The 25,503-nt window shown below is 39.1% G+C and overlaps 1 protein-coding gene across 3 annotated transcripts in view; it reads left to right on the plus strand.

The window, feature by feature from the left end:
- Positions 1 to 7,643: 7,643 nt before the first annotated feature.
- LOC311488237 (bromodomain adjacent to zinc finger domain protein 2B-like) overlaps positions 7,644 to 25,503 on the plus strand; it is a 43,424-nt gene continuing 25,564 nt past the window's right edge. For 2 of the 3 annotated variants that reach the window (XM_084544819.1, XM_084544821.1), the window contains exons 1-2: positions 7,644 to 8,082; positions 14,799 to 14,841. The gene's annotated coding sequence lies outside the window, so the exon portion shown is untranslated. Of the gene's footprint in view, positions 8,083 to 8,353; positions 8,475 to 14,798; positions 14,842 to 25,503 lie in introns of those variants that run through there. The other variant, XM_084544820.1, reaches the window with a different exon arrangement.

Raw genomic sequence — 25,503 nt, forward strand, 5'->3', positions numbered from 1 at the left:
GTCTTTGTACTTTGTCATTATTGGTTGTTGATGCAGAATCCCTGCATAATAATTTCTCAAGATCTGAATCCGTTTGTGCTTTTATATTACACAGTGGTGGAATAAGTATTCAGATCCTTTACTTTTGTAGAAGTAGCAGCTCGGCCATGTAAAAATACTCCAGAAAAAGTAAATGCATTAAAGCGATGTATTAAAAAAAATATCCCACTTAACTAAAAGTACACAAGTATGAGCAGAATATAAAAATATAAAAGTATTAAAGAAAAAGTCTGGGTTTGGTCACTTTCTTATATTATCATATATTGTTATCATTTGATTATTAATACTGAGGCATTAGTGTGTAGCTAGTCTATGCGGTTTTATATAGCAACAGAGCAGATAAATCTGAGAGGTAGTCAGACGATTAATAAGAGAGGAAAGGAGAAATAATTCTGTTGTCTATGTTTAGATTTTTTTCTAATCTTTGATTTTTTTTTGGTGAAACATCAGAAACACAAAATGAGCTTGTTATCCACGTAAAATCTTAATCTTAAAAGCTACTAAAGCTGTCAGATATACTGAACTGTAGTACAGTAGCGTAAAGTGGGAATACTCAAAGTGTAAGTACTTCTAAATTTAAGAACACCATTTGAGGAAATCCAAAAGTAATACTGCAGTACCTGGGAGTGTTTCTAATGCTGGTCACCTTAGCCTCAGACCTTAATTCGATGTGCTCTACATAGAACATTTCTTCTAAATATATATGTCAATGCATAATTAAGGCAAAAAAAAAAAAAAAGATGAATTGGGACACCAAAGTTGGGGATAGAGTCTAATTAGTTCTGAGAGGATATCTAAATCACTGTCATCTGAAAAGTGTCATTCCCTCTAAAAGTCCAGCGGCTCTGTTGACATCTCAGCGTGAGCCAAGATGAAACAGAACTGAAAGAAGTCAGCAGGATATCTTTTTTTTTTCTTCTCCCCCTTTTGCTTTCATGCGCGTCTAATTTTAGACTTCCAAGAAGTCTGTGATCTGACAAAGTCTCTTCAAAGCTCGGCTGCGGACGCCTCTTTGTTGAGTAAACTTTCCTTAGATGGTTTTTAAGATCTCATAATGAGTTTTCAAAGGCGGATCTGGATCAACATTTGATGTGGGACACTGACAGAGAATCATAACAATAACTTTCTTTCCCTCCGAGCATTGTGGGTAATTTCTGGATTTGGCCAGCAGGTGGGACAGTGAAGCATGTTTTTGTCAAGTCCTTTTATGCCTGTCACTGAAGAGAGGGGATTTTCTTCCACAAATGAATGCAGTCTGGAAAGATAAATAGCCTGATACAGAGAATATTTGTCATTGGACAATAATCTATAAGAATCTATGTATAAAGAGAAATACAATCCAGAGACAACAAATACAAAAACCTGACTGCAGAGTAAGGATTCTTCAGGTTAGTTTAACTATAACATGTGATGTGTAGTGTCCTTCTTGGTGCTATGTCATCTTGGTGATTAAATAGCTGCAGGAGAATGGGACCGGTGTCATAGGGCCTGCACGTGGTGGGAGATGTTAAACGATGCACTATGGAAATGAGGAAATAATGATATTTGAAAAGAGAAATGCTAATTTTCTTTAAAGGTTTGTTTCTTTATGAAAATGTGAACAAAAAAACGCTGCTATCAGTCTGGCAGTGATTGGCAGGTCTCAGTAAGTATAGTGATTAGAAACCTTCTGTTTTGCTAAGTAGAAGCGACTTATGTTGTCATTTATTTCCAATGCTCAGTGCTAAATTTAGCAGTTTTCCCAAGACCAAACAGTGATTCACTCTCAGAATTATGCGCTAAAGCACACAGATCAAGCATAACATTATGATCACCTTCCTAATATTGTCTGCGTCTCCCTTGTGTCTTCAAATCAGTTGTGACTCATCAGAGAATAGACATGGACCTTTTGAGGGTGTTCTGTGTTAGTGGTGGCCTAAGGGTCCTGTGGGTTGAGGGGAGAGGCCTCTGTAGTCCAGACTCGTTCCAGTGCATCCCACAGCTACTTGATCACTTTGGGATCTGGTGAATTTAGGAGGTCAGCTCAACACCTTGTGCTGTTTTTCAGTTTTTTGAGTTGTTCCTTAATCGTTTTTGTGTATGTGTCTGTGTCAGGCTGCATCCTGCTGGGGATGGCTGCTGCCATCAAGGAGTGTTATTGCTATGGGTTGGGGTTTCCTGGTCTGGTCTAGGTGGGTGGTACATGTCTAAGTAACATCCACACGAATGCCAGGTCCAAAGTTTCCCATCAGAACACTGAATTGTCACAAGATGGTCAATGTTATTTACTTCTCCTGTCGGTGGTTTTAATGTTGTGGGTGATCGGTGCATATTTAATTGAGATGCAGTGACACAGCAGGATTTGTCTGACAAAATCTTTAAAAGGAGCATTTAGAAAGCCTTCAGAAAAAATGTCCACGGTCTGATTTCAGACATCCAAATTGGTGCAGTGAATTTTATACTCTAAAATAAAAACAGGATTTTAATCTGACCTAAACAGATTGATGTTGTGTGTGTTTTTTTTTTTGTAATGCTACTGAGATGTGTTTGATGTCTGTATGTCACAGGTTTCAACAGAGAAAATTGTGTAATCATACGCAAGAGTGTTTTTTTGTACATTTGCTTTCCTGCACAGGCAATTATGATAATTATAACAATTAGTTGTTGTTTTTTAAATAATGGGTTTGAATTTAATTTATGATTAACACCCCCACGCATAACTATTTAGTTTTTGAAAACAAATTACATCCAATCCACACATCCCATTACACCCCAAACACCATCTTTTCTATCTAACTGGAGTACGCTGTACATGTATTTTATTGTCACAGAGGGCCTGCTGTCCCGTCTCAAAAGCTGTAATGGCCTATTTTCGACCAAATAACAGCAAATGGGTTTCATTCACACATCTGCCGCGCCGCTGCTCGGAGCAGGACGGGGTCTGCGCTGACCCAGAATGACTAATTAAAATGGACATTGGTATGCGAGAATAAGACATGACGTACAGTAGCGTGACAGATGGAAGGAAAATGAGAGCCGCGGCGGATTGTGAGACATAAGTTCGTAAAGCATGCGGGTAATCAAATTAAAATACAATACGAAGCGAAAATCCTTGTTTTCATAGACTTGGATGTGTAAATACGCGTAAAAGGCCTTTTCTTTACTGTCTTCCTCCAACCAAGTGTCTGTTAAATACATTTTTATTTGAGCTCAACCTCTATTTATGCTCCTTCTTGGAAAAAGGTGTCCGTACGTGGAAATACAGAGCATCTGTTTCTCATGTCCTGGTCCTGGAAGTCTCATGTTTCTTGCCCCCATTCACTATCCTGCGTCATGCTTCACTTAACAGAGGAAAACACAAAGACTAGATAAAGTCCACTCTAGTTTATGTCAGGACACTTTACACTCTGCAGCATACAGGTTACAGTTTGCATGTGTAAAATGAATGCTTAAACCTGTTTTCTTATTACATACGTTTGCACATGCTCTGCTGTTATGTGATGCAATAATAAATACCAGAAAAATTGCATTACGGTATTAATTCAACTACCCAGTGAATGCAGACTTGTCATGTCACATTATGCAGCAGGTTTTTGGGACTCCGAGTTAAATATTCCATGCACACACACACACACATATCTGCAAACTTAAAGAGATGAATGCACCCAGTTTTTAGCCCATTTTCTAAATCAAATGTGTGTGCAGTGCTGGAAGGCTTTGGCGTTAAAGGGATCAGAGCATTGTGTGCTGACATGATTAAAATCTGTATTATTTAAATATGTCAGAGGGGGGGCAAAAAAAAATAAAAAAAAAGGCGGTGGCAGTGAGTCCAACGGTGCCCTGAGGGAAGCCCGAGCTTTCTGTGGACTGATAAAATAATAAAAAAAAAAACAAACGCACATCTTAATTTGTTTTCTATCAGTCTCCGGAGAGATCATCTTTGCTGTGTCTTTGGCATCTCATTATACTTTCTAATCAAGACTCTTTAAAAATCTCTTCAAAGGGGACAGACGATTTGCCCTTCCCCCAGCGCGCTGCGTTCATTGCAGCCATCGGCTCTGACTTATTATGTTACAAATGACCAAGGTACTGTGGGCTGACATTTTGATTTCATGAGAGCTCGGATCTCTTCCATTGCTCATTCTCTTCTATTAAAAACCTATGCATCTTGTGGCACGGATGACGAATGTATCAAATCATTTTCGTCTCCTCTCACCTTGCGTGTTCATCTAACCAGGGGATGCGTGCGCGAGCCTACTTAGTGGCTGCAGCCTCTACAGAGACACAGAATTAAAAGGGGAGAAAAATCAATGAGGCTCTGAATGAGGAGAGGAAATAACAGTACACTTTAAATTACAAATGCTGATCAAGGATTTTTTCTCTCTCTCTCTCTACATCTCTAATTCACACACGCCTTTGTGCCTTAATTACTGTGTCCAATTAGCTTGAACCTCATATACAGTGTGTAAAAGGTGCAGCGCCTTGAACTGAAACACTGCTTCTTCTTTCAATAAAAGGCTGTAATTACACTTGGTTTTATCAGGGTTTTATATATCCGGAAATAAAACGCATAGCTCTCATCATGATTCTCGCCTTTACAAAAAAAAAAAAAAAAAGAGAAAAACTGATGCTCATCTTGCGGCATTATATGAAATTAATTAAAAGTAATATTCAAGGCGTTTAATCCGCGGTGCAGTGTAATCTACATCTGCAACACATCTTCATACTGTCACACTGCATCAATTACGCCGTGTTGTAAATGAATGCTGTCGAGCGAAAATGATAAGACCAGCCACTTTCTGCTGATTTTATGTTTGCTTAATGATCAGGGCAAAGAGGCAGATGGCAGTCCTCGGCCAGACTGAACCACTTTCATTGGACAAACACAATACTTTTTTTATATATATATATTTATTTCACTAATCACCGAAACATTAATGTACCAGCGTTCGAGTAAACGTGTTTGGCACTTTGGAGTCTGCAATTTTTGGAGAATTCAAACGATTTGCACTGTTAAAACAGTAACACCCCTTAAATAAAGCATTTTGAAGATAGCCGAATTAATCCAAAACAGTTCCCTTTAATTAAATACAATGAAATCCCTTTCATCTACAGTCTAAACTAATTTGCACCCTCTGTAGTCTCCGCAGAAGCACGGTTATAAATTCTCTTTCTTGCTTTTGAATTAAACGAGTGGTTCACTCTTTTTACGTGTATTACTTGTGACTCTAACTAATCCTGCATGGTACCTTGCTTTTTCCGACTTCTGTTCTTTCAGAGCGCTTACTGTTGGCTTTTTTAATGCTGCAATCCAAATTTTGCTTGCAGTAAACTGAGGCAGATCTTTGTTTAAGTCTCTTATTCTTTCAGATATTAGGCACATATACACACCATTGCAGCCACCAGGACACATTTACCTACTTGCTCGACCTCCTTTGATTATTAATCGCAAAACTAGCTAAGAGAATGCAGGAAATATAATCCACAAGGAAATGCAATAGGGCTTTTTTTTTTGCCTTGCCTTGCACTGAATAAAATTACTGATTACTTACTTACACCAGGGCAGTTGTGACGTTTACATAGAGGTCTCATAGCACTAGACAAATTATTAATGGCTAACAATGTACTACTCAAGTATCTGGTTGTTAACAGACCCCTGTCACATGCGTTTTCAAGTGTTCACCTCCCACATATGCTCCTAATAAAAACCTAAACTTCCCACCAGTCATTTAAAACTGAAGAAGCCACTTGGAAAAAACAACATCTCACAAGTCCAGTTCCCTTTGTTTTAGCTTATTTTTGGGGGATATTCCAGGACCTGGATGACTGAGAAGCTCCACAGTCACACTGTTAAAAACATTTTGTGATACCAAAAAAAAAAATAATATTAATAAAAACAGCAGGCCTGGACTCTTATACACTCACTTGCCAGTCCATTAGCTGCACTAGTATTCTAATATAACCGTCCTGCACTAAGTTGCTCTTCAGACAGCATCAGAAACGACTCCACTCATCGTTTCTCCTGCCTGTTCACAATAATGCAGTCTGGAAAAAGACACAGGAGCATCAAATCAAGGACTACTCATCCGCTAAAAATGTCGTTCCCCCACAGCAGTATGACTTCTAAATCAGAACATGCGAACACAGAACGGTTTTATTTTTCTTTCTTTTTTACTTTATTAATGACAATTTTCTTTTTAGTCTCACAGTTTTCTTTTCCTTTCGGCTGTTCCCTTCGGGGGTCGCCACAGCGAATCATCTGCTTCCACCTCGCCCTATCCTCTGTACCCTCTCTCTCTTCTCTTACACCAACTACCCCTGATGTCCTCCTTCACTGCATCCATAAACCTTCCCTTTGGTCTTCCTCTAGACCTCCTGCGTGGCAGCTCTAACCTCAGCATCTTTTGACCAACATATTCAGTATCCCTCCTCTGAACACGTCCAGACCATCTCAGCCTGGCCTCTTTAACTTTATATCCAAAGCTTCTCACACGAACTCTCTTATTTATTTTAATACAAAGTCCCCCCCCCCCCCTCCCCATATTTATACACCAATCAGGCATCACGTTATGACCATTGACAGGAGAAGTGCAAAACATTGACCATCTTGTGACGATAAAATGTTCTGCTGGGAAACTTTTGGACCTGGCATTCATGTGGATGTTACTTAGACATGTACCACCCACCTAGACCAGACCAGGCACCCCCACACCGCAGCAATGACACTCCATGATGGCAGGAGCCAGGATGCAGCCTGACAAAGGCACACTCATAAAAAACGGTTTAAGAACAACTTAAAAAAAACAAAAAAACATGAAAAACAGCACAAGGCGTTGACCTGGCCTCCAAAATTCACCAGATCCCAAACTGATCAAGTATCTGTGGGACGCACTGGGACAAGGCTGATCCACAGAGGCCCCTCCCCTCAAGCCACAGGACCCATAGGCCCCCACTAATACAGGACACCCTCAGGCCCATGTCCATTCTTTGATGAGTCACAACTGATTTGGAGACACAAGGGAGACAATATGTCTTCATGGAATCCTGCAGTTATCCACTCCTACCTGAATGAACAATTCTCCAACCTGCCTATGATTCTTCTTACATTTTTAAACTGTCATGTAACATCATCAGTTTGTATCATAAGATTCCACATGTACACTTCAGTCAGATATGTGTATCTATGACAGATGTATGTTTATCTTGCTGTTCTCTTCTCTTCTCTCTTTGCTGTTCTCTTCTCTTCTCTCTTTCTTCTGTCTGTACCCGGCCGGCCTTAGGCAGATGGGTCCCTCCATATGAGCTGGGTTCTGCTCGAGGTCTCTTCCTGTTAAAAGGGAGTTTTTCCTTGCCACCGTTGCCTTCAGGCTTGCTCTGGGGGTTTCAGGCCGGGTTTTTGTAAAGCGTATTGAGACGATTTGTATTGTTAGTGACGCTATATAAATAAAATTGAATTGAATTGAATTGAATATTAGGAAGGTGGTCATAATGTTATGCCTGATCGGTGTGTTTTTGTCGACTGGTGGCATGCGTGGAACACTGTTTCACTTAAATGTGGTGCAAAATGGCATTAAAGGAAATCAAATCCCAATACAATAACCTCCATGAGACGTAGAGCAGTATCGTTATGAATGCATTTGTTGTTGTTTGTTTTGTTTTTTTACTACCAAATGAACTGACGAGTCAAGTGAGTGCACATACAGTCATTTGGGGATGCCTAGTTATATATAAATGTTACAGATGTGTTGGCTGCTGTTTGTGTGTGTGTGTGTGTGTGTGTGTGCTCTTGCATGCTGCAGGCTGAAGTTTGCATTGTAGAAGCCCTGGGCTGACGTCACTTGGCTGTAGTTGCCTGGAGTGAAGCGGAGGAGAGGAGAGGAGAGTCTCTTCTTCAATGTGCGACCAGAGACCAACACGTTCAGTCACACTCTTCACTTACTGACCAAGCTCTCCATTCATCTCTCAGAACCGGCGCTAGAAAAAAACAAAACCAAAACAAAACAACAACCCCAAAACAAACTAGGAAGTAAACCTCTCATACTTTAAAGGATTTTCGTCGATGAGGTGAGTTGTTTTGGTTTTTTTTCCTCCCCCCTCTTCTCTATCGCTCGGTGCTCACTGACATACGTTCACTCAGGTTTCTGTCACCGGGGCTAACCGCTAAGCTAACGCTCTTTGGCTAACTCAACCCCGGTAGCATCTCTCTGTCGTGTTTCGTTTTTACGCCACTCACGTTAAAACCGCTGCCCGAGTCCAAACGCGAACACAAGAGACAAGTTGAAAGGATTTGACTGTGAACGCGTTCGCCCGGCTTTAAACTTTGTTCGCGGTACAACTGTTGTCATGTTGGAATTGTAACTTGGAGACGAGGTGATGATGAAGAAGAAGAGTTTCTGCTTCACAGACTTTCAGCAACTAGTTACCGTGACACCGGTGATGTTCACCCCTGTGTCCAGGTAAGTTAGCTCGGCAGCCGGCTACGTTTTTGAAGCTCCTAGCTCTGTTGAGTTGGAAGTGTCGTCTGGGTGGCTTGTTGTGGCTTTAAGCGTCGTGTGAAAACATTTAATGAAACAACCCAAACAATACAGCTGCGGTCAAGGTGAGCTTTCTTAACGTTTTACCGTCATATTTCCCTGCTGTAAATGAATTATTAGTGTTAAAGCCGAGCTGCTGCTGGCTAGTTTCCTCTCCCTCCCTCTGTCTTCTCTTTTTGATGCTTCCTCTTAAAAGAAAAGCGCAGCTAATGCTGCAGCTGCGGTCTGGGCTGTAATTTACCCTTTGAGATTATGACAATACCCTCCATTTTTTTTTTTTGAGTGTGTGTGTGTGCTTTCATATTAACAGCAAGGCATTCGCCATCTTGGGCTATTTAAAATTAGCACTGCCCATTTAAGCGATGTGTATCTGTCTAACACAGTGATTAAACTTTTGAGGAGAAAACATCTGAAGGGCTCTCATTTCTGTAGAGTTGAAAGTGAAAGCAGTACTTTAATTATGCCACTATAATAGGTTTTGGCGTCTGTGGAGATGGCTGCTTGTGAGATTTCAGAAGTGATTGTGTATGTTAGAAAACTGCAGTCTTACACTTTTAATATAGCCCTAGAAATCCGTTAGTTGTTTAAGCTTGTATATTGGCTGCTATAATCTGGATATCACATGCACAGACTAGGCCTAACTCCCAAAGCAGATATCTTGACTTCTTATTCATTTATTTATTTATTTTTCCCCCCCAAGTTATTTTATGCATTTATTTTAGGTGGTAGTGGAGAGAGACAAGAATCGATGAGTGTGAGGGGACGACACAACAGCAAAGGGCGCAGTCTGGACCTGAACTAGTGCTGCCGGGGCGCCCCTAAATCAGGGCATTTAAACACTGCCTTGACTTGTTCCCCCGTTCCTGTTTAGGTTAATCTTTGGGGGGAAAAAATGAAGAAAGCTTTGCCTCGCTGCCTGTTAATACATAACGCACAAACCACAGAAGCCCACACATGAGAAATCCTAAGAATCTATGGCCCTTTTTGCACAGTTTTACTTGTCATAGCAGGGAAAGCATAGCTTTTACTAACAACATTAACAACAGGTCAGTTGTAACCAGCTGTTATAGTCCGTGATAGGACTATAACAACCAGCGTGCACAGTCCTGCATTAAATAATTAAGGCATCATTAATTCAATGTTTACATCTCTTTTTCCTGCTGTGACACGTCAAATTATTTATTATTCAGAACTAGATCCGTAAATGAACACGTATTAAGGCCTTCAGCATTGACCACACTTTTTCGCAAGTGCTGCACATCGATTCGTGAAGCCATTGCAGTCCGCAGAGCTTATTTTGATGGCCTGAATTTGTCATGCGCCATTTAGTTTGTTTTGGCAGGCGTCTTTTGTTTCCTGCATGGTGCAGCTGATCTGTCTTTACAGATGCAATTGATAGTAATGAGCGAGCATGTGACCTTAGCGCTCACAGTCTCAGCGAAATGGCAGCAAACATTAGCTCCGCTAAAGTTCATCATTTAAATGGCTTCAGTAGCCAAGGCAGCGAGATAAATCAGATCACAGCCTTGATGTGTTATGCATGCATCCAGTAACTGCCAATGAATCAAAACACAGGTAGAAGGTCAGTAAATTTGCCTCATATTTATTCAGTGCACATGTCCTTGAAAACCTATGCAGACAGAACAGTGTAAGCTTCGAATACACGCCTTTAACACTGACAAAACCAAGAGTCAGCAACTTGGCATTTGAATTTTAAAAACATTGAGTTCTTCCGAGCACCAAAGTCAAATGTACTGCAGGTCCCTCTTGCAAAATCCTTTAAAGCTGTATTTTTAACACGCTAGCTGTCAAAATTAATTAATTTTCAACTCACTTCATTTGATTACAAATAATTTATTATTTAAATTTGTAGAACTTCTTTAGAGCCTGGTTTTTATCAGCTTATGTGTTGTCCAATATGAGAACTTCTTTCACAACACATACTTGTGGAGGCTGTGACTTAAGCATTGTTTATACTCCTGCAACGGGTCAACCCAGAGCCTACGCCATACGGTACTGCACCGGTGAAAGCATTTCAGTTGATAAATGTAAAAGTACAGTTTATTTTACTGAAGCTAAAAGTAACTGTACCTGTGGCGTAGAAGTGACACACAACCCTGAATCTGGCTTTAGGGTCTGCGTTAGTGAGGTACCAAGTCAGACATAGTTTGTCAGTACGTAGGAAAAGAATATTATAATATCAGAATTTCATACTCCCTAAAATTGGCATTGGCCCTAAAAATCAGTACTGGTTTTCCCGTAAACTACCTTATACATATAGGTCATCAGTTACATTTTGTGCATGAGGCCAAGGCATGCAGTAGTACAGATAGGGTGGGTTTCATAATCTTTGAATCTATTTCTTTTCCAGTACTATTAAGCAATGTTATGTGTAAAAAATGGTTACAGTGCTGAGCTTTTCAAGTACACAACATTTGTGTGGGCCTGCTTCTTCTTCTTCTTGTTGCAAAATATATGACAACACCCTTTTATTCTCATTTCCTGGGTCTTTGGAAAGAGCCAGTGGAGAAAAAAAAAAGGTCCGCTATTAACTGCGTTTCACCCATTTTCACCCTGTCTCTCCTATTCTTACCCTTTCCACAAGTTTGCACTCATTAATCAAAGATGCTGGGCCCCTGCTGAGGGCCTGAGCTGCAGGTTCATCAATTTGCCAGACGGATTTCTGTAAGGAACAGTGCAGAGGCTCTTAACACGGGAGCATAAATAAATCTATGGTCTTTATATGCAAGCCCTGAAGGTTAATGCTGTATAATTCAATGTACCCCCTTTGTCTGCTGTGATTGATGTTTTTAAACATGTAAGGCTTGACGGGAGTCCCTTTTTGTAGGTCAGTGTTGACACTTTATGATTGGGTGAGCTTGGGGGGAGCAGCACAAGGGAGGAGGATTATTAGGAATATGTCAGGGAGATTACTCTTTTTCACTCATCTTCCTGGTCTATTTTCTCTCTGCCTGGAGATGCTTGTCGCAGTGCTTTATGTGAACCATTGATGCGTCAGAGATTGAAGTGTGCCTGCTGTGTTAATGGGGCTGATGTTTAAAATGCAGGTGGCCTGGTATGTTTGTTTGGATGCTGAGTACTTATATGCGTCCTTTGCTGCAGAAATAGTAGACCGGCTCAGAATGAATGAATGAATTGACTTCCATATTCATAATTCTTAGTCAGATTGGTGCAGCATCACAGATTAATATCTTCAGTCCGGTTGCTGTTATAAACCATTGCACTCTCACACCAAGACTGTGGCTCAGCAGCCCCCTTTTTTTTATTGATCCTCATGCATTTAAAATCTGGTCACTGCTGCCACAAACACTTCCCACTTCAGCTGTGCTAGGCACGCTGCAGTAGACACATTTTTGTACTTATTGTTGTGTGGTCTGATGGAAGTAAAATGAATCTCTAAACATGGCAACGGCAAAGGCCAAAATGCAAAGCTAATTGATCATGGCTAAACTGTCTCTTCACCAAAACACGTACAATACAACTGTGAACAAACTGCTTATGCTTTGAAGTGCCTTAAGTGAGTGGTTGAGTGGTTGAAATTCAGCTGGAGCAGATTATATAGAAATAACTATGGCATTGAAGTAAATATGGCGACGGCATTGATTGCCAGCCTTTTCCACTCCTACGGTATGTGTGCATAACAAGTAAGGTTCAGTATACAAAAGCATCAAACAGTCTTGTTTAAGTTTCTGATGGCGAATAATAAAAAAACACCTACGCTCACTGAGTATTGACATTAAACCAAGGACACTACCGATGTCTAAGTCAGCTTCAGTGTTGGGAGCCATTAGTGGCAAGGAGATGTTGGTTTGTTAGAGCTGAGAGGTTGACGAGGTCAGCCAATTAAGTTATTAAGATTCTGCAGACCCAGCCACGGCAAAACAGTGTTCACTCTGAAAGCCAAAGAGACTGGATAGATAGAGAGATAGAGAGATAGATAAACAAGTGTGATATATGAAAGAAAGAAAGAAAGAATGAATAATACTATACTAATAATACCCAATACCCCACCCACCTCTTTCCATGACTTAATATGTGTCTTTTATGTAGGAAAGCCAGAGTTATTTGTTCTTTAAGTGACACGTGGGCACAGAGATGAACAGCGGTGTAACCTGAGGAGACTCAGCCTTGTGGTAGTTTAAAGACTTTATACAAGAGCTCTTTATTTAAAGCAAGAGAGTGGCCCTTTTTATTCTTGATATTGACAGTTTCTTTCAGGTGTAAAAGATCTCTTTTGTGGTAGTATTCACACTACATAATGACACAGATGGTAACACAGGTTAATCACATGTACATGACAGTCAGCTGTTGAAGCTACTGCTTTGAGAACATGGAGGCACAACTTGTGGGCGGCGAGAGACTCTGTGTTTGCTGAATAGATTTAGAGCTGACTTAGAACACCCAGAGGTGCAGGGGCAAAGATCTCTATATGAGAAAATGTGGCAGATTATAGTGGGATATCTGTTAATTCAATCTGGAGCCATTTACTTTTCAACTTCTTTTTCCGTTTTCTTCTAGACAGTTTAAAGTGATTATGTTGTTTCAAGTGTGCCAATGTAACATAAACTGAACACCACATGGGAACTTTTATACCCGTCACAGTAGATATTTGCATCTATAACCAACTAAGTTTATCCAATAAATGAATATTTGTTTTAAAAATATGTAGCTTTTAGATATTCAAAAAAGCACATTGTTACTGTACACTAGTGATATAGATACAACTCTAAAACGTGACTATATTTTAATACATCTGGGCATGTGTTTGCACACTTCATTAGCACATCACTGCTGTAAACCTAAAAATCAACTCAGATATGACAGTATTATTGTCTTAAATAGAAGTGAATTTACATTTATTATATAAAATAACAGTAAAAAGCCAGTTTCAGTCTCTAAGCTTCAAAAAGCTGAATGGATATCCTAAAAGTAATAAGTGCTTTTTCTTTTTCTTTTTTTTAAACCATGGATCCACAAAGCAGCCTGGTGCAGTCAGACTCTATTCTTATCATAATCTGAGTAACACGCCATTTGGATTTCATTATGGGGCTTGTTTCAACCTCGGCATGTAATTAGATAGTTCAGTCAGAACAACAAATGGTGTAATCTTCTTAACAAGTGATTTAATTGCTGTTAACTTTTCCTCCTTTACAGTTATTTTGCTGTCAGTATCTTTTACAGTGAACGGACACGATAGCCCGGCCAAGCACCTCACTTCACTGACGCCAGCCATTTTGCTGTAAACAAATTCAAGTCATTGGCATGCATCGCGACGTTGCTGTTACTCCTCTGTGCATCACTGCATGAAGCACGCCCAAACAATTTGATTGACCCGGCTGATCTTTGCCGGGCATAAGGAATTTTCAAACAGACTGACGTTTCCGCGCTAAAAGTTTGTGAGCGATGGAGCTGCGTGTTGGCTTCCAGGCTATACGCAAAAGTACTGTTAGTCTAATCTGACACACAAATATCCTTGGGTACAGGGAGGTTGTATGCAGAGACTAATAGTAAAATAAACAATGCAAACTCCACACTCAAACTAAGGGGTTGTTTTTAGACCTCTGAATGATTCTGGTTTTCTGTGGTACTATCGGTGATTAATCTTGTGTTTAGTTCCATATAGGACAGCCCATGTGGTTGTACTGTAAGAACATCTTATACCAAGTGTTTCTGAGTGATGCATTAGGACCTAAAAGGATTTAAATGATTCAGAATTTTCTCAAGGACTGAACTGGTCTAGGCCCTCATTTCCTTTACATTCCGCACAAAACGAACCCAGATGGTAATGCATAAATAGTATATAATGTATGCGGTTGCTTGTCAGAAGTGTTTGCAGTTCCTAACATATGTGGAATTTAACATTGCTTGAGCAGCTCTGTAAGTGGACGAACAGGATTTTACTGTGTACGAAAATTAATGACAGATCCATTTTTTCATTGTTAATCATACTGAATCACTGTAATATATATAACCACAAATTACTCTTGCTATACAGCGGACCATAATCCAAATTCCCTGAAGTGTTTTTGTCACGTCCCTTTGCCTTGTGTCACTGTTCGAGCAGAAGTTTGATTTTCAGCTGATATTAAAACGGATACCTCATTTCCTCTGGGTCCGTATTACCATTTTTATTTCATTTTCACAGAGCTGTCAGAAAGGAACAGTGCTGAATGAGTAAATCGATAAAATCCAGCAATAAATGACTGTTGTCGTCTCGTATTTCAGGTGGAGAGAGGTGATGTCACAGAACTGAGGATAGTCTCATACGGTAAGTGTTTGGTTGCATCAGCTACTCATTGTCCATTTCTGCCTCTTTGAAGTGCTTTGTTTGACTTTGTATAGGAGAAGGGCAACATTTAGCCCTGTTCGCTGTGGAAAAACTAATTGATGAATGCAAATGCAGCACTGCATGGAACACCTCATTTTAAAGTAATATTTAGGTATAGGATTAGGATTTTCCAATTAGGTTGAGAATTTAACCAAGTCCTCATTTATGAAATTAGTTTGTGCTGCATTACCCTTTGCTCTCATTTTGTGTGTATCTAATTAATTCCCATCTTTCTTAGAATTAAAGTGTTAAGGCTTCAGAGGATATTTAAATCTCGTGGGGGAGAAGTGAAAACTTTTTTGACTATGGGGTATTTTAAGATAAATTACTGTGAACCAAAGAGGGGTAATTGGTGGAGTAGGAGCTATTGTTTGACTTTGTTTTAAGATGAATTTGGGCTACTTTACATATAGTGGCAAATGTTTCTTAGCTGCTGTTAAGAAGTGAAATGTTGCCTCAAGATAGAGGAGGTGGTTGTATCAGACACCCACCAGTCTGACGAAAGTGCATCGCGTATCGTTTCTGGTGCCACATTGTCAGTGTTAATTCTGTGAAACCTTATTTCATAGCAAGGGATATATGAGGCTCATACTCACATGCACAAACTCAATCAACAGCTTGAAACCTGAAACAGGCAAATTTACAATTAATATGTGTTGCAAGTGATATACCCGCAGCAATTTCCTCTTTCACAGTTTCTATAAAGGCGAGTGGAACTGCTCACTTACCTTTTAAGGAAAGACTGCTGAGATTGTGTGGTGAAATTCATGACATGCACGCGGCCACCTCCCGATCGAGAGGAAGTGGCTCTGACTCTTTATGCGTCTGACCCTGGAAAGACACGGGTCATCTGCAGCTCTGCAGATGAGCCGAGTTGAAATGGCAATGGCGAAAAGAGCTTCATTGCAGGAATCCCATCATCATGTAAAGTTGTGCACCCTCCCTTTCATCTGTGTATGTAGTACAAGCCCTCAAGGATTTATTATAGCAGTTATCAATAACCTTCAATGTACCTGCAGGGCCCAACAGTAAGTTTCATAAATTATTGCCAGCGTGTAAATGATTGCCAGACATTGACTCAATGGGAGCTGTACAATAGGTCAGTGAATTATGAATGAATGAATGTAGTGAAATATGACAAAATATATTTTACACAGTATTAGTTATTCCGTTTATTCTCTCTGTTATTCAGTACTTAAACACTGTACATACTTTGGCTCTGGCAGATCAGGTCTGATCAGTGTGGTTGATTTGTCAGTTGTGTAGTGAGGTCAGGCTTTTTATTTATAGTGCTAGCTCGGTATGATGTATGTTTACACTGTACACCCAAGCATGTTATTCATTGCAGCTACATTATTTATAGGAAGCACTCATGAGGTAGTGAAGCTTGGTGGACACCGCAGGTTTTATATGGATTAAAGGAGAGGGGTTGAGCCATGCAAATTATTGTTTTTCATCACATTTTCTAACCTGTGGTACCTTCAGTTAGTAGCATAACGTCATAGAGCAGGCTGTAATTTCTAACTTTGCCAGAAGGCCGAGCAGAAGATTGCTGTGACTGTGCAATCTGACTTGGTAGTAAAAATCAGAGCGCGCTTTTCTACCCGTTTTTCATTTTTTCACTCCCTAAAGGGAGACTAAACTTGTAGGAAGAAAAGGTGAAGCAGTTAAAAGAACGGTAACATGAATGATGCAAGTGTAAGATTTATGAAAACGGCACTCACACGAATGGTGGGATGGTGCTTATAGTGCTCCTTTGTTTTACTCATTCAGAGCCTCATTATGTCGCCCTGTTAACAAGAGGTCTGTACAGTTGATGATAGATACAACAAAATATTTGGACTTTCGTTTATCTAGCTTTACTAAAGATCCCAGGTGTAATATTTTAGTATTTACTTTTCCAATTTCTTTGGCTGCAGTTTATTAATCATTTTCTTAAATTGCTGGTGAAAGATTCCTCCGTGTTCAAGCCAGCAAAACTTCCCGTTCATCTACACCAGAACATCGACCAGCTGCCTTTTTTTCTCTCCATGGCATTCCAGTGACCTGTGGGGTTTAGGTCATTCCAAGATTTAATTTTCTTCTGGCAAAAATAATATTCTTTCAACACGTGACTGGTATGCTTTAGTTTCTTAGTCTGCTGAAACATCCACTTCTGTCACTCAGATTATTCTTTGCCTGATTTCCTGAAGAGTGCATCCAAAATTCCTCTGCACACTTGAAATGATTTCATCAATCACCTAAAACATTGTAAGAAAAACAGCCCCAGACGCTCATGTAAAATTTAGATTCATCTGAAAGTAACACATCTCTAAAAGCAGCTGTCGTTCTGTGCACGATCTTTTACAAATGAAATCCAAGCTGTCTCATTCTTTAAACCTATGAATGGACTTTGCTGTATCATTCTCTTTCTGTCTGAGGTATGTCTGGTAATTGCTGTGTCACCACGTCTCGCCCTCTTTCTTTGATATTGCTCACAATTACGGGGTCCAGTCTGGTGCTTGGCATCCTGTGTCTGCCTGAGTGCCTTCTTTGACAATATATCCAAATGTGGAGAAAGTAAGATTCAAACAAACCTTTGCTCTGAGCTTACTTCATGGATTTTTGGCATTTGATTTTAGCTATCTATTCCAGAGTGACTTATAATGGATATAAAGTTGGTCACGCTGATGCTCACACAGGTGCTCTTAGAAGATAATAATGGATGTTTCACTAAGTCTGATAATCTGAATTTGTGTAAATAGTCTTTTAGAAGGAAGTTTATTATAAAATATTTGACACAAGGTCTTCATTAATCTTCATCGGTACACTGCAGCATTGGCCATCACAGTATGCAAGTAGAAGTGAAACCAACCTTGTTTGACTAGTTGCTTTACATTTCTGTCTACTTAGTAGAGTTTCAGAATTTCTGTTTCACTCTGAGACAGATCTCAAAACGCTAAAATATTATCACTGCTAGCAAAAGGCTTACTCCTTCTTGAGCAGCATGAATGCCACTTAGCTGAATGAGAGGTTTTTTTGGCACCCTCCAGGGCCTGCACAGAGAGGATCTGTAGTGTCAGCGCTCAGACAGGTTTAGAGGTGATGTCAAGGTGAATGCAGAGTTGTAGAATGGTGGGAAATCATTGATATTCTAACTCAGAGGCTGCGAATGGCTCGGTGGCAGATGGAGTCTTTGTCAGGGAAGAGGAATGGCAGCTAGGGAGCATCAACGCCATTTTCCCTATCAGCTCTGCTGGCGGGCGGTGACCTTCTGCCGCTCACGGAGATCCCCTAGCACGCAATCCGTTATCTCACTGCCATTGTTTACTGTGGTAGTGGAAATGTATTTATTTTTTTTTTGTCTATTTGTTTTTAGAGATTTTATGTGTGTCATTGTTGTTGTGCATAATTAGAAAGCAAGCTGTTGGTAGTGAACAAGCAAGCATTTGCACTCCTAAAGAAAATATAAACCAGATTAAGATTGATGCAAATGAAACCAGTGAGAGCCAGAAATGTGTTAGTATGTTAGTACTGCAGCTGATTTGACTGAGACACACCTGTTCTTAAAGCAACGCCGCTAATGGAAGAGATTCATCAGGAGTATAGATACGTTGCGTGGCATCAATTTAGCAAGCGGTTTCATTAACATCGTTTGAGTCAAAATAAATAATTTGCTAAGGTGGAAATGTTTATAATGATTGTAATGTTTATGCAAATGACATTAATTTGGTAATGGCACTTCTCATTACACAGATAACACCAACCCACAGAATAAAACTGCGATAGGCGCTCTTTGTTCTTGACTGTAAACAAATCAGAATAAAATATTGGCTGAACCTGGGGGAAAATGAGGAAAATGAGCAAACGATGCAAAAAGCAAATGACATTGAGACACCAGTTTAATATGTATGTATTTCAGCTTGATGGTTGATTTCATTAGCAGGTCTCATTGTTATGCATTGACTGTCCTCCTGCAGTAAAAATGAATATTGTATTCATGTAGTCTGAATATTCAGGAGGAAATGTTAGGATTTGAGTGGCATACTTGAGGGAAAAAAGCTTTGTCTCCCTACTGGAGATTCTGATTATTTATTAAAATGATGTTCCTACATCACATTGATTTTCATTCAATCCAAGCCCAGTGCTATATATATATATATATATATTTTTTATTTTTTTGAATAATGAATAAGAAATAAGGAATTTAATCTCTTAAATTTTCATTAAATAAATAAACAGATTTTTTATTACTGATCTGTCAGTCAGATCAGTGGTATTTCATTCAGAGTGGGAGAAAAAAGCTGTTCTGTGTCAGCTATACTGCTCTCTCAATAAACGACATTTTCCACATTTGAATACACGTGGGTCTAAAATACTGTTTTGGATGTGCTTACTATACGGTTACTATAAAGTTGTGACATTATGGAGGAGGATACTGAGTTGATGCCATTTTCAGGCCGGGCTGCTAACAGCTTTCAGGCTGCAGTGCTTGTCGAGCTTCACTAATATGAGCAGTGTGAAAAGTGTTTGATTAGTAAGGAATCTGTGGATTTGCAGGCTCTTATTTTTCACACTCTTGGTTAACAGCTGCTCTGCTGTGACAATATTAGCAAAGACAGATGCGGCTTTTCATTGGGATTTCAGCTGTTAAGTGAAAGTTCATGCATAAAAATATGACTCTGACCTATGTCAAACTTATGTCTTGGAGGCTACTTAGATACCACTATGCTGCATGCAGTTAAGTTAGTTGTTTTTGGTTTGATCTTTGCTTATTATATGTTGAAGAAAGATATGGTAGTAAAGTGATAATCGCTTGAATTTGATCTTCCTAACCTTAGCCACTTGTGTCAGGTGAATTGTTTTTAAAATCATCCTAAAATTAGGCTGTAAAATTCAGAAATTCTGTATGCCTATAAACGGTATAAACTGTGGCTGTTAACCAACTTTGGTTTGTTTGATTGTAGGTAGTAAGACCATAGAATACCTTACAACAACAACAACAACAAAATAAAAGCTAAAGTCAGTACAGCTTCTGAGGTTTCAAGACAGCAACAGCATTTCTGTCCATATATGAGCGTTGGAGAAATTTTGAATGAGAATTAAGTAAAACAATGGCAGCAAACATTAAAATTACATTTACTTCCTATTTCAAGAACAATACATGATTTGGGTCCTGGCCTGGAATCTGTTCTCTATTTATGTAAACTTTCCTGTGAGCATGCATCAGATGTTGACTTTAGTAATGAGGTACAAAATAAGGCTCTCTTCCTCTGTAGACTCTATGCATCATTGCTCTCATGTCAGATTTGCCTTTCTTTCCTTCACAGGTGTGCAGTTTTGTCTGAGGATTTGATTGGTCTTCCGGTATTTTTCTTGACATTTGCTGTTCCCCTTAACTGACAGTGAAAATTGCAATCTGAAGCACCTTCCCCTGCTTTGTGGGCTTTAATTAGGTTAATTTCAGATACATCATCAGTTCCTGTGAGAACCCCATGATTGCTTCCACTATGGAATTTTATCATTTGACATTTAATAATAATAATAGTTAATTTTATATTCCTCGCAAAGGCAATTCTTGACCTTACCTACAAATCCTTACAAGCCAGTTTGTGCCTGATTAGTTTTATTTTACAAGTACAGTGCCCAAACCTTTGCACATACCAACATGATTATTTCAATTATATAGAATAAGGTGTCACAGTACATTAATATTTGAAGCAAGGCTCATTTGTTTGTGAACTTGCTGCAGCGTTTATTTTTTAATTAACTTTCCAATAACATGAGCACACCTCTTAGGGATGGATGCATGTCTGTGCTATTTCTTCAGCAGCACATTGGATGTGTGGAGTGCCACAATGGGCTATTGGTCTGTCTGGTTGTTCATTTAGGTTTTTTTCTGTGCTTTTGTGCCTTTTTTTTTTGCAATAGATGACAGTGGAGATAGAGAGAGGTATGAGTGGCTATGGACAGCTTTCTCATCATTGATAGGCTGCTAACACAATTTTCTGAATCTCAGCTACTCTGGCTTTTTTTTTTTTTTTGACCAAATAGTTCAAGGACCTTTTTTTTTTTTTTTTGCTTTTCAACGTGCTATGAAGACAGTTTATTAATTAAAAGCAACAGCTTCAATTAAGACAAATTGTATTAGCTGAACAGTGATTGTTGTATGTGTTGCAGTGTTTTTGTGTTTATTTTTTTGGTTTAAAAGTCTATATTTGGACTGAGTGGCACTAGGTTCAGAGAGGTTTAAACTCGGTGTCAGTCAGGCTTGTGTGTGCTCTGCAGGCATTAGTAGTTACTACATTTGGAAAAGTTGTCAGTATGTTTACATACCTTTTGCATATATGAATATGTGTGTGTGTCATTGCCTCTGCTCTGAGAAAGGAGGGTAACTTTTGAGTTCTGTTCAGAGTGAATTGCTGCTTTTGCAGTTCACATTTGTATGTTATCACTATTGATTTAAAGCACACTTTATTAAATTAGATAAGTACTATGTCTAATGCATATGCCCAGTATCACAATTCTGGATGTGATTATGAAGTGATAATGACCGTAGTTAACCACGAGCATGTTCGGTGCACATCCCTGTTATGTTGCTGCTATACTCCAAATTGAATCCGAGTGGTTTCTTTTCAGTCCGTCTATCCATGTTTCTACGTACAACCTTTGCATAGTAATATCTCCTAGCTACTAAATGTCCACCTATTAGCATGGACACTCTGTATCATAGTCAGCGTTAGTGTTAACATGGCAGAAACAGTCTGAGGTAGGTGGCAGGTGACAGAAATATTAATTTAGCATCAGAGAAGAAGCTCTTTTTGTGACGAGGGCTCAGAGGCAGATGGGAAATGAGTTATTTTCCCTGTGCATTCATCAAAATAAAAATAGTCTGATGAGTATCCCAAGTGACTCGTACATCTATTGAAGCCACAGCTGCGCGTATCATGCTCTTAGTATTAACTCTCCAATGAATTTCAGGTGTTTTGAGCACTATCATAATGAGTCCTCTTCTTTTCCTTCTTCTTCCTCATCTCAAAGCCGTTGTCCTGCGTTTCATCCCACACAATTTGCATATTTAAAATAAGGAAATATCCTATTTAATTGTACAACCTCTCCCTGTTACTCTCCTACAATGACCATGTCACATCCTGGTGCCAAGAACAAAGAAGTCTGGTTGCCGTTAACTGTTATATATTTTCCTTCAGCACTTCAGTCTCTGATAACCTTTGATTTAATGGCTAACAGAAGCAGAATGTCAACAGAGACTGTCTATGTTCCACAGGGTTCAGTCTGTGGCTCTTGTGCAGCCTCTGCACGGATGACGTGTTTTACTTTGACAGCCACATGCAGAATTAGCAGAGCATTAAGGAATGAAATACATGTGTTAATGTAGGTATGTTGCTGAATTTAGATCATATGTTGGTTAAAATATTTAGCAGTCAAAAAAAGTAAAAGTTGACTTTATCACAGAAGTAGGTATGTTTGGCAATTATAGTATCTTAGTTTCTCCATTTTACTCTTTGGGAATAACACAATTGGCAATAACTTTTGAATGAGCTAAATTAGATTAAGCTTTTCTTCTTTTGCTTTATTTCCAGTAACTGAGTTAAAACCACTGCTGTTATTCTGTTTTTTTTTTTTATTGGTTTAACGATTAAAAAAATTCTTATCTGACCAGTGATAAAAGAAATATGCTCAAATGTGCCCAATCCAAAATGCAAACACTGATTCACTAGAGAAATTCAGTTTAATTGCTCATTTATCTCTCTAAGCATGACCAATTTAGAGTTTAAACTCAAGCTGACAGTCCTTAACTGTACAAATTGAAATGTTGTCATTAAAATCACCACCAGTCCTAACTAGTTTTAGTGGGTTTCAGTTCCCTTTTGAGAGTTCTGATGTAATAAAAAGAAATGTGTGTGCATGCGGATATGAAACATGTGTTTTGGTTTTGCATTTCAGTGCACTTTGCAAGCTTTACACTTATTCAGAAAATTCAAAAGAAATTCAAGAGAAATTCAAAATACTTAAAAATAGTTAGATTCGATATGAATTGTGCATCCCCATTATTTTGTCAGAATATTGTTTTTAGCAAAGATGAAAAATAGAGATTAGACTAACCTCAACATTCATCATTTCGCACAAGATAGCTGTGATTAATCAAGATGTTTCACTCAGAACTAACTTATTTAAGGTAAATCTATCCAGGCAGGAATGATTAATCTTTCTCAGCCAGCACTGGACCTCATGTTTACTGATCAATATTTAACTTTTTATGTGCTCAAACATTATTACTTTATTATTAAAAATGTTGTCACTGTAACAAAGAATACTCTGTACCCCCTAGCATTTTTTAACAATGATATACAGATCTAGAAAGCGATATCTCCACTGGTCCACTATATATGCTCCAGAGTGAATTCTTTGTCTCAGGTCTTTGTTGGTTTCTGATAATGTACTGTGCTCACATTCTAAACACATGGAAAACTGAAAAGAACGGAACAGAACATCTGTGGTGGAGACAACTTTGTTGAATTGTGCCCCTTGACGAGTTAATTGGCTCTTTTTCACCATCAGTCACTGACAGCTTGTCTACAGATGTAACCTATAGAGTACAGCACTTTAAAATGTGTTCAGTTCATTTTCCTTTTCATCTGCAGGCTGTGTGTTATTAATGTAGCATGTATTTTCTGTGCGACAGTGAAGACTTGACTTCCTTTGGAAGGTATACTGTATTGTATATGCAGAGATGAATATCCTGAGAAAATGGGAATGTTGTTTTGAGACAATTTTCTCTTTTACTAAGAGTTAGGCCGTAAGCCGACTGATAGTGAAAGAAAGAAGCCTGTCTCTACCACGTCAACACTGAGGACCTCTCAGCTTGCATCAGCAGCACACAGTACACACATCTGACCACAGACATACCAGAATCCCTGACAGTCTCACCTTTTCTATATTTGTGACCTTCATTCAGGACACGCAGTTTGTGCACAGATGTTTGTTTGAATGTAGCCAGCATCACCAGCTTCAATAAAGCAGTGGACATATGGACACTGTGTCTCTAATGCCTTGAAAGGGGACACTCAGGATCAGTTTTATTGCTTCATTTGGCACACTGCAGTCCCACTTCCCATTATGGTTGCCATGTGATTTATGTTGTGCTCTTTGGAGAGTGAGAGAGGAGATGAGAATAAAAAATTCTGTTAGCGATATTTACCTTGATCCTGGCTGCCTTTTATTTCATCTTGGACATTGACATGGGGGAGTAATGGATTAAAAGCTCTGTTAGGGTCCATGTATTCCCATGTATAAGTGTTGTTTGTTTGAACATCCAAAGAATGGGGTTATTGACATTGCAGTGTCAAGCCTTAAAGACTGACAGAACCTTGAACTTTTTATTCTCACTGGTCATCAGCGTCATAGCCAGTAGCATAGCATCAGCCTGCACTGCACCACTTTCTGCCTAGACAACTAACAATTACTTGATTGATGTCACCTAACATACTACTTGTATATCCTTGCCATAATACAGTATTGCAGTTGAATCGACCCCTCACCTCTGGCTTTTTTGACCAACAAAGAACCAGTTTGGCTCTTGTTCAAGCACCACAAAGGAGGCTTAACCATGGCTAAACCTAGCCTTCACCAAATCTGCTGCAGTTCCTGCATACAATTAATTTTTCCAACGTCAGCAGTCCGTACAGATATTAAAAATTGATTTTCTTTAAATGCCTGTCAACACACACGATCTGCATTTTGCCTTTATGTTTTCACGGGTTTAGGCCTTGTCTTGATGCCATTCAGAAATCATCATCTGGTTGAAGCTCAGAACAACTGTTTTAGGTTTCAAGCCAACCTCATTCTTTGTCAAACAAGCAAATAGGCTTATAATGTCACAAGGATGTGTTCCATCTAAATGCACGTCTTTCCCATCTTATAATCTCTAACTCAGGTATTTAGCTGCAAATCCTTTGAGTCAGTCCAACTGCATTAAGCTGCAAGGCAAAGTTATGTATTTTTTCATCATACACATTAATAACAAGAGCTTATTTTACTAAAGAACTAATTGAACAAGCTTCCATTGACAGTGATTAACTATGAGTGGCAAAGGAAACTGATGGCGCCTGTAAAAAAAAAAAAAAAAAAAAAAATCTAAATCTAATCTGTTCTAAATGTGCAGATGAACATAAACATTTTCTTTTTGGGGCGCATACATTTCACACTGTTTATTTATTTTAGCATCGCCCCCAGTGAGCAACGGTATGTCCTTGATTTATTATAAACAAGTACTTATTATAATGACGCTGCTGGCGAATTATGGTGAAAAATGATGGAGTAAACATGGAGGATACAGCAGAAATTGTTAATGACGATATAATGTTGTATGTGTGATTATCTGTAACAAGTGCTGGCTTGCCTTTCCATTTCCTCCCTTAAAAAAAGCAGCACAATTAAGCCATGAACAGGTATAATCTAACTCTCATTTTTACACTTGGGTTCATTAATTGTAACTTCATATTTCAAAATGCACGGCTCCAGCAATACATTAACGACGGAAAAGATCACCCGTTCTGTCCGTACCAACTGCATTTTGTAAGCCAACAACAACAGATTAATATT

Source organism: Chelon labrosus, assembly GCF_963514085.1.
Source record: "Chelon labrosus genome assembly, chromosome: 5".
Classification (NCBI taxonomy): Eukaryota; Metazoa; Chordata; class Actinopteri; order Mugiliformes; family Mugilidae; genus Chelon; species Chelon labrosus.